Genomic DNA, 15,677 nt, shown 5'->3' with positions numbered 1-15,677 from the left:
GGCCGTACGGTGAGGAAGTGTCGCACGCGCGCTTAAAACAGAGTACCAAAGAGTGCGTGTGACACGTGTTCACCGTTCAAGCATTGAAATCAAACTAAATAAATAATTGATTTTGCTTTCGTGCTCTCTACGCGTTCGTGTTTACTAACACATTCTCAATTTGGTAACCGTGTAAATGTAGTGGTGCCCACCGCTGTTTATGATAGAGATCCAATTTTATGTATTTGGCCTGTTGCTAACACCGAACCTTTACGAACCTTTTCGAACCTTTTCGAGCCTTTTCGAACCTATTTTGACAAATATCCGTTACGGTTTTTTTGATTTAGTCGCCAAGCCCGCGATAAAATCTATGCAATAGCTTGAAAAGTTGCTAATAAAATAGGAGTCATGCAGAGAACAACTAAATTCATTCAAAAAAAGTACAGAATAATTTTATATAAATCAGTTAAAGAACCGCAATTCGTGTACTGCCCGTCCATTCTATTCATAATATCGGATAAAGAAGTAAACAAGCTCCAAAAGCTTCAAAATAGATGCATGAGATTTATTCTTCAGAAACCTAGAGATACACGAACGGCTGACGCGTTGAAGACTTTAGACTAGTTAAGTGTGAAACAAAAGATTTTTTTCCACTCCATGAAATTCATATTTAATATCAAACATGGAAATATACCTGAGTATTTAAATAAAAATATAGCATTAGTTGAGCAAACTAACAACATAAATACGAGGAACAAACAAAATTTCAAATTGCCGTTTTTTAGAACTGAAATTGATCAACAAAACATTTTCTACAAGGGTCTGAAAAGTTACAATGATCTGCCTATGGATATAAAAAGTTACAACCAAATAACAGTATTTAAAACAAAATTTTATGAATATTGTAAAACCTTAGCTATAAGATAAAAAAACTGTAATATATTCTAATTTACGAATTGGGCTTCTGGCCGTAGTAAATAAATGATCTAATCTATATCCCTTATTTGGGGGTCGCCGGGATCGAGCTGTCTTATAAGGTCACGTTCTCTCGCTAAACTTGCGGCCTCTGCCGGGAAGTGGGATCGAATTTCGGGAATTTTACCGGCGGGAATGAAACGAGCCGAGGCGGATTCAATGACCTTGCGGAAAGTGTAGTGTGATGTAGTGCCAGCCAACTAAAAATAAAAGTAAAAACTGAAATAGCTGGCATCACCCCCACATGCACCATGCATGTATGCACTTGGCATTACTGGATGAGAGTCGAATGACGGAGAATTCTGATTGGCTGAATCCTCCGTTAGTCGACTCTATCAGGCCATCGCATCATACGATTTTCCCGTTATGCACTTTTGCATACCGGCAAAGCTGCTTTTGAAGCGTCAGCATTTTTTCAACAGTTTTCAGTTCGGATTGAGCCGGCACACAATGTAAGCGTTTTACACGCGAGTGCGACTTGTCGCGAATGGACGAAGTAACAAACGTGAAATTATGTTAAGTGAATTTTAACTAACTTTACATCATTTTAGTTATTCTAATTAATAGAAATTCGGATATAAATAAATAAACTAAATTGTGTGCGTGTTTCCATAACTAAAGGAATTTTACAGGCGGTGATAAAAATATACCGCTGGTGCAGCAATTGATTTATTTTTCCTATTAAAGTATACAGGCGGTGATATAAGAAATGCCGCCAAAGCGGCAAACGATAAACAGTTTATTTGACCAATCGGGCGGTGCTAAAAATATGCCGCCGGTGCAGCAGGGGGCTGTAAAACCCAACAATTAAGTGGCCTCCAATGCCACTTTACATGGCGACCGTGAACGCGGCAGAAAGAAAAAATTCAAAAATTTTGAAAAACAGTACAGTGTTGAAAAAAAGAACTATATGAAAAGTGCGTGGCAGGTGCATGACAATAAATTCATGTTATACTGCGATTTAAAATTTTCACCTGAACATGATATTGGAATCATGTTTTAAGTCAAAAAGTGAATATACAAAAACAATACAAACTAAACTAGATAAAATTTTTAAAACTAAATTAAATTTGTAAAACCCAAAATACAAGCAGTTTATAACTATGCGTAAAATTGAATTTTAACTCAATCGAAACATTAATTACCCACACTACAATTTCCCAAAAAAAAAAAAACAATTTTGATTTATAGACATATAATGCTGGTGTGTACAGCCTGTTAAAAAGCAAACCACATGGTATGGTTAACGGCACATAATCACGCCAGAAACCATATAACGGAAATGAAGTAACGGCACTAAAGCCGTAAAATCACCTGTAAAACATAAAATAGCGGCAGTAAAGCCAAAAAATCATCTTTAAAGCATTAATAAGCGCAATAAAATAACGGCACTTAAGCAAAATCAGCGTATATCACGGTAGCAGCAGAAGAGGAAAAAGGAAGACGGAACAGTAGGCAGAGCAGCGGCAGCATAGCAATTCAGAGGAGCGCAATAAAGTTCAGTCATGTAAAGGTTTATTTTAATATATGTATGCATGTATATCGAATTGATTTTGCCATTAAAATAAAAAAAAAAAATTCACTTTAATAACCTTCTGAATTCTACACTTTACAAAAAAGTTACCATTATTTAATTACAATTTCCGATATTATTGAAATCGAAATATAAATTTAAACAATTTCGTGTAACTTCATTTAGCTAAATAATATTTTAAATAATTTCATATTAAAACGAAATATTCTAAACTTCTGTTTTTCCAAGTCAAAAAGTTGCAATAATTTTTCGTATTTTTCGTAATTTCACAGTTAAGATATTCATAAACAGTTCTCTCAACGCTTATAAAATTGGTTTTTGGGAAAATTAAAATGTATGAAACATTATTATATAAAATTAACGCTATTATATTATTATCACAGCAAATCTGTTTCTAAGCCTCTTTAAATCAAAAAAATTTATTATTTTTATAGTAAAATCGTCCTCTGACATGCCAGGAAATGAAATTTTTGCCTTCATATACAAAAACTGAATTTAACTTGGAAACAATAAAATATTTTCATTCATTTCGTTTGATTGCTATAGGAATTATAGAAACATTTTGGAAATTTTATTAAAAGCGGTGCGTCCGTGATATAATATACGTTATACTTTTCATACCTTCAATATAAAGAGATGTGGTCGTAAACATCGCCGTATATTCGGAAAAATTTTGGTTAGGCTTGTGAAAACAAGTGCGGGTTTTTTATATTTTTTTTCCAATAGTCCGAAAAAAAATATATCAGCCTGTTTCGGTTTTTCACAAAATAAAAGAAAACCGGAACACGCTTGCCTATTTCCTTTTACAAAGCCCATTCTGGGGGGCGGGAAACCACAGACCAAGTGTCCTTTTTAGGACAGCCTGTCCATTGGTTAGCTAGCGGGGCTAACCTAGTGGGGGACAGTCGGTAAGTCCGACTAAGTTCGGAACGGAAGGGGGGTAGGCATTTCTCTAGCCTATAATTTAGAGAAAATCCGCAGACCGGATGTTCCTTTGTTTTCAAAAAAAAAAAAAACAAATTATATAATTTTCTCAACCAGACTTACCATTTTATAAAATTTATACCAATACTCGGATTTACAAAATATTTACCTGATTTACAACATTTTTTTCTTTTAAAATAATTTTCAATAAAATTACCCTGTTTCAAACACATGTCCGATTCTTTCCAGCGATAAATCAAGCTCTAAAGGAAGGTGTTCACTAGCTCGTCAAGAAGATTTAATGACTCAGATATCGTAGAAAATAATAATTCAAATTTTCAGTCAGTAACTAATATTATAAACACTCAGCCTTCAGCAAATTCGTCTAAAAATTCAGACAACCTACTAACTAGCACTTCCAATTTTCAGTCAGGAGCTGACTTTTCCAATTCTCACTCTACTTCAAATTCTTCTACTTTGCCTTCAACAAATAATTCTTCAGATTTACAATCGAATAACAATATTTCAATCATGTCAACCTCAGAACAGAAAAAGGTGTTCATTACCAGTTGCGCCTCAATTATTAGGGACAACTACAGCGGCGATCCACTGGCATTAGAATCTTTTATCGACAAAATAAAATTAATTGAAGTCTTCTCAGATGAAAATTTAAATAGCACTTTTATTGCATTTTTGAAATCCAAACTTGAGGGAAAAGCACGCAAAGCATTACCAACCGTAATAAATTCAGTCGATGACATAAAGACTGCCTTGAGAAATAGAATAAAACCCGACAACTCGAAAGTTGTTTCTGGTAAAATCGCGTCTTTACATGTCATCAATAATAACTACTCAGACTTTGCTAAGCTCGTTGAAGAACTATCCGACGCATTGGAACATTCTTTGATTATTGAAGGTATGACACAAGCCAAGACACATTAAATGGCCGTAGAGCAAACAGTGAATGTGTGCAGGTTGAACACTCGTTCAGAATTGGTCAAATCTATCCTGGCTTCAACTACCTTCAGTGATTCAAAAGACGTAGTTGCAAAAATGATTGTTGAACGTAATAATGAAGTTAAAGAAAGACAAGTACTAGCATTCCGTACTCGTGGTAATTGGCAAAGTAGCTTTCGAAGAAATTATAGAGGTAATAATTTCAATAGTAGGTACAACAATCCAAATGCAAGATTCAACAATAACAATAGAAATAACTACAACAATAATAATTACGGGTACAATAATTCTAATAGAGGTAATAATGACAGATATAGCACTAATAGAAACAATCAGCCTAGTAGTAGTAACAATAATGCTAATAATAATAATAGACGTTCAAATTCGCGAAGTAATGCCAATGTACGCGCTTTAAACGTGAACGACCCTCAGGAGCGAACACTGGGGGATCAGGATCACGATTTAGACAATTAGCCGAATCTTCTTCAAAAATTTTAAAATCCATCTACTGCTTGAACCTTAATTATTCAGATTTTATTGAACTTCAATGTAGCGATTCCTACAAACCGTGTACTTTTCAGTAGATTCTCAAGCAGATATTTCTTTAATCAAAATTTCAAGTTTACCTCAAAATTGTAACTTTAGTAGTAATGAAATTATTACTATAACAGGCGTAACAGCAGAAAAAATTTCAACTTTTAGGGACCTTAAAAACCAAATTAATTGCATATAAATTTTTAATACCGCATACTTTACATGTAGTTAACGACGATTTCAATATACCTTCAGACGGAATACTCGGCAAAGACTTTTTAAAATTAAATAATTGCATTATTAATTATGCAAGCGATAGCATAACTATTAATACCGGATTAGATAACGCAAATATACCAATTTTACACGGCACAAGTACCGATTCTTTAGTTATTCCTCCGAGATGTGAAGTTTATCGGTTATTTAAATTACCAAAATGCGATAATCCTGTTTTTGTAGACTCGCAAGAAATCTGTAGTGGTTTTTTTACGGCAAAGTGCATTGTTGACACAAATAATCCAGTTCTAAAAATTTTAAATATTACTGACGAAGTAAAACATGTCAACAATTGCAACATCGTAACGGAAGATATCACCAACTACAATGTCTACAAAATCAATGAAACTTCAAAAGATCAAAAACGCTTTGAGGAATTAACGAAAATTTTGAAAAATCAAATGCCGGGTTATGCTCAAAAACAATTACTAGATTTATGCTTAAAATATGCCGATGTATTCGCTTTAAAAACTGATCGTATGACTTTAAATAATTTTTACGAACAAAAGCTACGTTTAACTGATAAAAATCCAGTCTATATAAAAAATTATCGTTTACCATATACACAACGTGAAGAAATTAATAAACAAGTCGAAAATTTATTGCGAAATGATTTAATAGAACCCAGCTTTTCTAATTATAACAGTCCTTTAATTTTGGTGACGAAAAAAGATCCTTCAGGCCAAAAGTCTTATCGTATGTGCGTTGATTTCAGAGCAGTCAACAAAAAGCTTATCGCAAACAAATTTCCGTTTGCACGCGTAGACGACATACTCGACAATCTTAGCAGAGCCAAATACTTTTCAACTTTAGATCATTTTTCTGGTTTTCACCAAATACCACTTCATGTCAATTCTAGTACAGATCGAGGAGCTTTTCGTTGGAAAGTTTTACCTTTCCGTTTAAATATAGCACCAAACTCTTTTTCACGTATGATGTCATTGCATTTTCAGGCATTTCGCCAAATTAAGCTTTTATGTACATTGACGATGTTATCGTCATCGGTTGTAGCGAGACACATCACCTCAAAAATTTAGAAAAAGTTTTCGAAACTTGTAGAAAATTCAATTTAAAGTTAAATCCCAACAAATGTAATTTTCTTCGTTCTGATGTAACTTTTTTAGGCCATAAATGCACCTCAAAAGGCCTGCTGCCAGATGACTCAAAAATAGACGCAATTAAAAAATACACTAAGCCTAAAGACAAGGACGCTGTTAGGCGATTCGTTGCATTTGCAAATTATTACAGGCGTTTTATACCTAACTTTGCGTCACTGGCAGCCCCTTTAAATCGCCTAATCGAAAAAAAGTTGAATTTGTTTGGGATGATGCTTGCGAAAATGCTTTCGAAAAATTAAGATTATCATTAATGTCTCCTCAACTATTACAATACCCTGATTTTTCAAAAGAATTTATTATCACTGTAGATGCATCTAAGAGTGGTTGTGGCGCTATATTCAGCCAAAAACATGAAGATAATGATTTACCGATTTGCTCATAGAATTAGAACTTTTAGCAATACATTTTGCTATAAAACATTTTCGGCCGTATGTTTACGGTACACATTTCACGGTAAAATCAGACCATAGACCATTAGTTTATCTATTTAAAATGAAAGATCCTTCCTCGAAACTCTCTAGAATCAGATTAGATTTATCAGAATACAATTTTACAATTGAATATATTAAAGGAAAATCGAATGTCGTGGATGATGCTCTTTCGCGTATAAGTATAGACGAGATTAAAGATTCGACAAAACACGTTTTAGCCGTTAAAACGCGATCACAGACTAAACAAGAATTACAAAACGAAAAAATAAGTTTAAATGATACGACTTCTAATGATAATAAGGTACAAGTTTATGATAAATTTTCATACGATTTTTCAAAAGATACCGCGAGTAAAATCAAATATACAATATAATAAAAATAAGGAGATCTCCAATTTACAAATTTATGCGCATTTAAAACATAAAAAATATAATTTACTTAATCTCGTGACTATTAACGAAATAGCGAATTTAGATGAGTTACTTTCGAGGCTGGAAAAAGCAGCCGACAATCACAATATTAAACAATTAGAATGGCCAAAAAATGATATATTTTTCAATAATTTTTTAATTACGAATTTTAAAATCCGCGGAAATGAAATTTTAAAATCATTACAAATAATATTGACGGACCCTGTAGAGACGTAACAGACAATGAACAGAAACAAAAACTTATGACAATTTATCACGAAGACCCACTGTTAGGAGGTCATTGCGGAACAAAAAGGTTATATGCCAAATTAAGAACTAAATATTACTGGAAAAACATGACACGTGATATAGCGAAATTTGTGAAAAATTGCAATAAATGTCTTTTAAATAAAGTGAGACGAAAAACAAAAGAAAATCTTGTCCTTACTCTGTAAAGTGGCATGCTGATGCCACTCAACTTTGGGCTTGCAGCCCCCAGCGCACCGACACACACCCGCAATAAAACTATTTTTAATTTCTTTCTGTTTAGTTTGTTTTATTTAAAATTTCTTTAGTTATCGTTTCTTAAGTTAAACACACACTCTTTTCTTTCTTTAGTCAATTATAACAAAACCCACTTTTACTTGTAATTTCTTTTTGTTCAAACTATTTTCAATATTTCACTTATTTCTTTAATGCGCGCTTAAGTGACGCGTTCACCGGCTCATTTCAAACTGAAAACTGTAGAAAAAATACTGACGCTTCAAAGCGGCCCTGCCGCTATGCCAAAAGTGCATAGCGGTAAAATCGCATGATGCAGTGGCGTGATAGAGTCGAGTAACGGAAGATTCAGCCAATCAGAATTCTCTCCGTCATTCGACTCTCTCACCCAGTAACACCAAGTGCATACATGCATGGTTGCATGTGGGGGTGATGCCAGCTATTTTAGTTTTTAGTTTTATTTTAGTTTTTGGTTGGCTGGCACTACATGACGCTACATCATCCCCCTTTGGAAAAGAAGAATTTGGCAAGGTGATCAGTCTTGCCACATTCTTCTTTAGGCTATATCAAAAAGAGTTAAAATTGAAATTTGCAAAAAGAAGAAAAGGAAAAGTTAATTTTTAGATTTTGATAATTTAGTTTAGTTTGAAGTGAGCCGATATTTTATCTTGTATGGTAAGCTTATTGTATAAGCTACTACTATTACTACTACTTAACGTAAGTAAGTTGCTATCTTTTTATATTATTTAGGTGACATATGTTTAGTAAATTAGCTCGTATCGAAATTAACATAAATTTTTTTTTTTTTTATTTTTTTTTTTTTGTGTTACATTCCTTGGCGCATTTTTAAAATATATTCATATTTAAAGATTAATTAGTAAAATTTAAAAGTACTATAAATTTTAATAAAATTTTTGGATACGGTTTTTATGTACAGTTTTTTCAATTTTATTAATTTCATCATAAATTGTTAGATTTGGTCCGTCGATATTATTTATTATGTAGGGACCTTGATATATATTTCTATGTTTATTTCTCGGTTCTGTTTCTACTAAAACCCTATCATTAATTTTAATTTCTAAAGGCTTAGCCGTTTTATCGTATAATTCTTTATTTCTAATTTTATGTTTATTAATCAAATTTCTTGCCATTTTATGAGATTTTTGCATTCTATATTTTAGTTCTTTTGTATAATTTTCTACATTATAGATCGGATCGATTTGTTCCTTTTGTAATTCATGTGGCATTGTAGATTTTCTGCCAAATATTAATTCGAAAGGAGTAAATTTATTATCAAAAACCGAACTGCTTGTAGTATTATGTAAAAATGTAAAGTATTTCAAATATGTATCCCAATCTGAATACGTTTCATCTAGATATGCACGTAAGTATTCGTTAAAGACTCTATGGTTTCTTTCAACAGTACCAACAGTTTCGTGGTGATAAGCTGTTGAGAAATCATGATTAATTTTTAAAAGTTTTGTTAATTCCGAGAATAATTCATTTTTGTATTCCGTCCCTAAATCGGATCTAATGGCTTTCATTGTACCATATGTTAGTATAAAGGTTTCAAAAATAGCACATGCGATAGTTTTTGCTGATTTATCTGGTACAGCTACTGTTACCAGATATTTAGAAAAGTCACAAATCATAGTAACAGCGAACTTGTTACCATAGTTTGATTCTGGAAGTGGACCTATTGTGTCGATAATCACTATGTCAAATGGTTTGCAGGGTGTTGGAGTAAGGACAAGATTTTCTTTTGTTTTTGGTCTCACTTTATTTAAAAGACATTTATTGCAATTTTTCACGAATTTCGCTATATCACGTGTCATGTTTTTCCAGTAATATTTAGTTCTTAATTTGGCATATAACCTTTTTGTTCCGCAATGACCTCCTAACAGTGGATCTTCGTGATAAATTGTTATAAGTTGTTGCTTCTGTTCAATGTCTGTTACGGTCTCTACAGGGTCCGTCAATATTATTTGTAATGATTTTAAAATTTCATTTCCGCGGATTTTAAAATTCGTAATTGAAAAATTATTGAAAAATATATCATTTTTTGGCCATTCTAATTGTTTAATATTGTGATTGTCGGCTGCTTTTTCCAGCCTCGAAAGTAACTCATCTAAATTCGTTATTTCGTTAGCAGTCACGATATTAAGTAAATTATATTTTTTATGTTTTAAATGCGCATAAATTTGTAAATTGGAGATCTCCTTATGTTTATTATATTGTATTGTTGATTTTACTCGCGGTATCTTTTTTGAAAAATCGTGTGAAAATTTATCATAAACTTGTACTTTATTATCGTTAGAGGTCGTATCATTTAAACTTATTTTTTCATTTTGTAATTCTTGTTGTTTAGTTTGTGATCGCGTTTTAACGGCTAAACCGTGTTTTGTCGAATCTTTAATCTCGTCTATACTTATACGCGAAAGAGCATCAGCCACAACATTCGATTTTCCTTTAATATATTCAATTGTAAAATTGTATTCTGATAAATCTAATCTGATTCTAGAGAGTTTCGAAGAAGGATCTTTCATATTGAATAGATAAACTAATGGTCTATGGTCTGATTTTACCGTGAAATGTGTACCGTAGACATACGGCCGAAAATGTTTTATAGCAAAATGTATTGCTAAAAGTTCTAATTCTATGATTGCCTTTTTCTGTTCGGCTTTATTGAAAGATTTTGATGCAAAGCAAATCGGTAAGTCATTATCTCCATGCTTTTGGCTTAATATAGCGCCACAACCACTCTTAGATGCATCTACAGTGATAATAAATTCTTTTGAAAAATCAGGGTATTGTAATAATTGAGGAGACATTAATGATAATCTTAATTTTTCGAAAGCATTTTCGCAAGCATCATCCCAAACAAATTCAACTTTTTTTCGATTTAGACGATTTAAAGGGGCTGCCAGTGACGCAAAGTTTGGTATAAAACGCCTATAATAATTTGCAAATGCAACGAATCGCCTAACAGCGTCTTTGTCTTTTGGCTTAGTGTATTTTTTAATTGCGTCTATTTTTGAGTCATCTGGCAGCAGGCCGTTGGAGGTGCATTTATGGCCTAAAAAAGTTACTTCAGAACGAAGGAAATTGCATTTGTTGGGATTTAACTTTAAATTGAATTTTCTACAAGTTTCGAAAACTTTTTCTAAATTTTTGAGGTGAAGTGTCTCGCTACATCCGATGACGATAACATCGTCAATGTACATAAAAGCTTGATTTGGCGAAATGCCTGAAAATGCTAATGACATCATACGTGAAAAAGAGTTTGGTGCTATATTTAAACCGAAAGGTAAAACTTTCCAACGAAAAGCTCCTCGATCTGTACTGAAAGATGTAACGTCTCTAGAATTAACATGAAGTGGTATTTGGTGAAAACCAGAAAAAAGATCTAAAGTCGAAAAATATTTGGCTCTTCCAAGATTGTCGAGTATGTCGTCTACGCGTGCCAACGGAAATTTGTCTGCGATAAGCTTTTTGTTGACTGCTCTGAAATCAACGCACATACGGTAAGACTTTTGGCCTGTAGGATCCTTTTTCGGCACCAAAATTAAAGGGCTGTTATAATTAGAAAAGCTGGGTTCTATTAAATCATTTCGCATTAAATTTTCGACTTGTTTATTAATTTCTTCACGTTGTGTATATGGTAAACGATAATTTTTTATATAGACTGGATTTTTATCAGTTAAACGTAGCTTTTGTTCGTAAAAGTTATTTAAAGTCATACGATCAGTTTTTAAAGCGAATACATCGGCATATTTTAAGCATAAATCTAGTAATTGTTTTTGAGCATAACCCGGCATTTGATTTTTCAAAATTTTCGTTAATTCCTCTAAGCGTTTTTGATCTTTTGAAGTTTCACTGATTTTGTAGACATTGTAGTTGGTGATATCTTCCGTTACGATATTGCAATTGTTGACATGTTTTACTTCGTCAGTAATATTTAAAATTTTTATAACTGGATTATTTGTGTCAACAATGCACTTTGCCGTAAAAACACCATTACAGATTTCTTGCGAGTCTACAAAAACAGGATTATCGCATTTTGGTAATTTAAATAACCGATAAACTTCACATCTCGGAGGAATAACTAAAGAATCGGTACTTGTGCCGTGTAAAATTGGTATATTTGCGTTATCTAATCCGGTATTAATAGTTATGCTATCGCTCGCGTAATTAATAATGCATTTATTTAATTTTAAAAAGTCTTTGCCGAGTATTCCGTCTGAAGGTATATTGAAATCGTCGTTAACTACATGTAAAGTATGCGGTATTAAAAATTTATATGCAATTAAGTTGGTTTTTAAGGTTCCTAAAGTTGAAATTGTTTCAGGCGTTACGCCTGTTATATTGGTTATTTCGTTAGTATTAAAGTTACAACTTTGAGATAAACTTGAAATTTTGATTAAAGAAATATCTGCTTGAGAATCTACTAGAAAAGTACATGGTTTGTAGGAATCGCTACATTGAAGTTCAATAAAATCTGAATAATTAAGGTTCAAGCAGTAGATGGATTTTAATATTTTTGAAGAAGATTCGTTTAATTGTCTAAATCGTGATCCCGATCCCCCAGTGTTCGCTCCTGAGGGTCGTTCACGTTTAAAGAGCGTACATTGGCATTACTTCGCGAATTTGAACGTCTATTATTATTAGCCATATTGTTACTACTACTAGGCTGATTGTTTCTATTAGTGCTATATCTGTCATTATTACCTCTATTAGAATTATTGTACCCGTAATTATTATTGTTGTAATTATTTCTATTTTTATTGTTGAATCTCGCATTTGGATTGTTGTATCTATTATTGAAATTATTACCTCTATAATTTCCTCGAAAACTATTTTGCCAATTACCACGAGTACGGAATGCTAGTACTTGTCTTTCTTTTACCTCATTATTACGTTCGACTATCATTTTTGCAACTACGTCTTTTGAATCACTGAAGGTAGTTGAAGCCAGGATGGATTTGACCAATTCTGAACGAGTGTTCAACCTGCACACATTCACTGTTTGCTCTACGGCCATTTCATGTGCCTTGGCTTGTGTCATACCTTCAATAATCAAAGAACGTTCCAATGCGTCGGATAGTTTTTCAACGCGCTTAGCAAAGTCTGAGTAGTTATTATTGATGACATGTAAAGACGCGATTTTACCAGAAACAACTTTCGAGTTGTCGGGTTTTATTCTATTTCTCAAGGCAGTCTTTATGTCATCGACTGAATTTATTACGGTTGGTAATGCTTCGCGTGCTTTTCCCTCAAGTTTGGATTTCAAAAATGCAATAAAAGTACTATTTAAATTTTCATCTGAGAAGACTTCAATTAATTTTATTTTGTCGATAAAAGATTCTAATGCCAGTGGATCGCCGCTGTAGTTGTCCCTAATAATTGAGGCGCAACTGGTAATGAACACCTTTTTCTGTTCTGAGGTTGCCATGATTGAAATATTGTTATTCGATTGTAAATCTGAAGAATTGTTTGTTGAAGGCAAATTAGAAGAATTTGAAGTAGAGTGAGAATTGGAAAAGTCAGTTCCTGACTGAAAATTGGAAGTGCTAGTTAGTAGGTTGTCTGAATTATTAGACGAATTTGCTGAAGGCTGAGTGTTTATAATATTAGTTACTGACTGAAAATTTGAAGTATTATTTTCTGCGATATCTGAGTCATTAAATCCTAAAAAATCTTCATGACGAGCTAGTGAACACCTTCCTTTAGGGCTTGATTTATCGCTGGAATTGCCCTCAGAATCGGACATGTGTTTGAAACAGGGTATTTTTATTGAAAATTATTTTAAAAGAGAAAAAAAATTTTGTAAATCAGGTAAGAATTTTGTAAATATTATTTGAAAATCCGGTTAATATTTGTCGCGTGTATTTTATAAAATGGTAAGTCTGGTTAAGAAAATTATATAATTAGTTTTTTTTTTTTTTTTTTGAAAACAAAGGAACATCTGGTCCGCGGATTTTCTCTAAATTATAGGCTAGAGAAATGCCTACCCCCCTTCCGTGCCGAACTTAGTCGGACTTACCGACTGTCCCCCACTAGGTTAGCCCCGCTAGCTAACCAATGGACAGGCTGTCCTAAAAAGGACACTTGGTCTGTGGTTTCTCGCCCCCCAGAATGGGCTTTGCAAAAGGAAATAGGCAAGCGTGTTCCGGTTTTTCGAAATTTATTTAGTGAAAACCGAAACAGGCTGGTATATTTTTTTTTCGGACCATTGGAAAAAAATATAAAAAAAACCGCACTTGTTTTCACAAGCCTAACCAAAATTTTTCCGAATATACGGCGATGTTTACATCGCTTTATATTGAAGGTATGAAAAGTATGACGTATATTATATCACGGACGCACCGCTTTTAATAAAATTTCCAAAATGTTTCTATAATTCCTATAGCAATCGAACGGAATGAATGCAAATATTTTATTGTTTCCAAGTTAAATTCAATTTTTGTATATGAAGGCAAAAATTTCATTTCCTGGCCTATCAGAGGACGATTTTATTATAAAAATAATAATTTTTTTTTTTGATTTAAAGAGGCTTACAAACCGATTTGCTGTGATAATAATGTTTCATATATTTTAATTTTCCCAAAAAAAACAATTTTATAAGCGTTGGGAGAACTGTTTATGAATATCTTAACTGTGAAATTACGAAAAATACGAAAAACTATTGCAACTTTTTGACTTGGAAAAACAGAAGTTTAGAATTTTTAGTTTTAATATGAAATTATTTAAAATGTTATTTAGCTAAATGAAGTTACATGAAATTGTTTAATTTATATATTTCGATTTCAATAATATCTGAAATTGTAATTAAATAATGGTAACTTTTTTGTAAAGTGTAGAATTCAGAAAGTTATTAAAGCGAAAATTAAAGTGAAAATCAATTCGATATACATACATACATATATTAAAATAAACCTTTATGCATACATACATGTGTACATGACTGTACTTTATTGCGCTCCTCTGAATTGCTATGCTGCGGCTGCTCTGCCTGCTGTTCCGCCTTCCTTTTTCCTCTTCTGCTGCTACCGTGATATACGCTGATTTTGCTTAAGTGCCGTTATTTAATTGCGCTTATTAATGCTTTAAAGATGATTTTTCGGCTTTACTGCCGCTGTTTTATGTTTTACAGGTGATTTTACGGCTTTAGTGCCGTTATTTTATGAGACTGACTTTTTGAGCGGCTGTACGCACCAGCACATAAAAATATGTACATATATCGTTAAAAATTATAAATTTTTTCAATTCAAAGTTTTGGTTTTATAGAAAAATGCTTTTTTCGTTAAGTTGCCTTTTTAAATATTAAGTTGAAATTGTCTTGATTGCATTGTTTAGTAAAATTTTAGATTCTTGATTTTTTTTTTTTTTTTTTTTTTTTTTTTTTTGGTCTAAGTTTTACATATATATATGTTGTAGAAAATTAAAGTTTCGTAAATTTCGTCTCACATTTTTTGATTTTAATTTGTACTCGGAATTTTTTTTAGGATTTATGGATTTTTCATATATATATATTTTTTTCTTCAGTTTTTATAATTTTTTGTAATTTTTACTTTTGTACTTTTCTTTTGTATTTTTCTTTAGTATATTTTTGTATTTTTGTTTATTTCAATTTCAGCTACATTTTTTGTAGATTTTAATTTAACGCGTCGGTTTGTTAATTTACCCATTTTTCAATTGCTCTTTGTGTTTGCAATTGTATTTTGATGTGATCTTATAATTTCTAAGTGTATTAAACTATGAATATTTGTATTTAAACAAGTTCATATCACCATCACTGACATCCTCCTCTCGACGCTTTTTGCGTGCGCTTACAGTCATGTGATGCGACATCATCTTCACTTTGTTCACTGTAACGTGGACGCTTTTTATTACGTGAACCACGCCGTTTACGCTTTGGACTACTATGATCGCTTCCTCTGTGTCGATCTGAGCGCGCTCTTTGATGCTGACGCATCCGCTCCACTTCATAATCTTCATCATCACCGTCACATAGGAACGAATCGTCACGGTCGCCATG

General features: G+C 32.6%; 1 protein-coding gene across 4 annotated transcripts in view; it reads right to left on the bottom strand.

Annotated features, from left to right (window-relative positions):
- LOC137234314 (polycomb protein PHO-like) overlaps positions 1–15,677 on the bottom strand; it is a 162,491-nt gene that overhangs the window by 125,762 nt on the left and 21,052 nt on the right. The window lies entirely within an intron of this gene.

The sequence above is a fragment of the Eurosta solidaginis genome, chromosome X (genome assembly GCF_040869045.1).
Source record: "Eurosta solidaginis isolate ZX-2024a chromosome X, ASM4086904v1, whole genome shotgun sequence".
NCBI classification, from domain to species: Eukaryota; Metazoa; Arthropoda; class Insecta; order Diptera; family Tephritidae; genus Eurosta; species Eurosta solidaginis.
Note: the sequence above shows the minus strand (reverse complement) of the source record. Positions and strands in the feature narration are given on the sequence as shown.